The following is a 1,411-nucleotide window of genomic DNA, read 5'->3' as shown; positions in this document are numbered from 1 at the left end:
AGATATTTTTAAAAAACATACTGAGCAGGATAAAATTTGCAAAATTCTTACTTTGAATACTTGCAAATATCCAACCTGTGACTATGGACATTACTTCACTGCCTTTCACCTTTATCTCCCAAAGTTAATGGGAGGGCACAAAAGCTAGGCAACTGGCCAAAAGTAAAAGTAATTCGATCATATTAGGAAATTACTGGAAGTTTCAGTGATTCACATTATCTTGGGCCAGACTGGCCTGAACATTCAGACGAGCCAACCTGGCCATTGGGGCCTGGCTTCCATGAGTTCCCAGGAAGATAATGTCTCACCAGACGTACAAGCGGTCAGAGCTGGGCAGTGCTGGTGTGCACAGCTCTGCATCTACCCAAACACAAAATGATTTCCAGAGAAAGACAACAGGAAGCCCAGAATTGGCAGAAAGAACAGGCTCTGTAGTTGTGCTCACCTCCCGCTGCCAGCAGTCCCCACATGGAAGAGGAATCTAAGGGGGCAGAGAAGGAGGAGAAAATGGTAGCTGAATAGGCAGACCTGTTGGGCACCTCATCCCAGGGCCAGGCTGGAAATACAACTAAATTGGAGAACATTCACCTGGAATTTCCAACTGTGGTCCAGCTGAGGAGGTGACTTACAACAAGGAAGGACAACACCTGGAGACTGGTAGGAAGGGCAAGATCTCGGAAGTGGAGAGCCCCGAGAGGAGGGACCTGAGCTACAGGGAGAACTGTTCCGGGAGCAGAGGCAGGGCTCCACACACTGGCAGGAGGGGGTGGAGGTGAGCTGACCAGCAGCACTTCCTGACCCACAGGGCATGACCTGCAGTGCCCCTATCATGCAATCAGCTGCAAAAGGTAGCAGGATTTCTGGCAGCAGCAGAGTCTACCCAGCAGACTAGAGCTGGTGGAGGAGAGAGCCCCAGTTTCCATTGCCTTTTTATTTTTATCTCTAAACCCAGAGCACAGGAGTTTTCATTTGCAACTACTCACCCAAGGCTTTGGCACAGGGAGGGATGTGTATACTTGAGGTGCCTGAGGACAGGCGGGGGTGGGAAGCATGGCAGGGAGACTTGGAAAAGCAGTAACCAGGAGTCCTGCATTGGGTCGTTCATATGCTTCCAAACTGAAGCGGCCATTTTCCCTGGGAGGAGCTACCTCCTCCCAACAGCTAGAGGACAGGTAAAAGGCAGGGTAAAAACAAAAAAAACACCCTAGGTGATACAGCCTGCCACACCCTGAATTTGAGCTTTACTGAGGAAACAAAGGCAGAGTATGGGTCTGAACAGTCTCAGGGAACCCTCAGTGACCAGAGTGACCAGAGTGGAGGAGAGGCCATCAGCCCCACTATTCTAGGAATCAGACTGATAAACAGTACAGGGTCCCAGCTGACCTCATTGGTCTCCATACAAGGATCTCTG

This window comes from Myotis lucifugus, unplaced genomic scaffold (assembly GCF_000147115.1).
Source record: "Myotis lucifugus unplaced genomic scaffold, Myoluc2.0 scaffold_29, whole genome shotgun sequence".
In the NCBI taxonomy this organism is placed as follows: Eukaryota; Metazoa; Chordata; class Mammalia; order Chiroptera; family Vespertilionidae; genus Myotis; species Myotis lucifugus.
The sequence above is the reverse complement of the archived record's forward strand: the minus strand, read 5'-3'. Positions refer to the sequence as shown.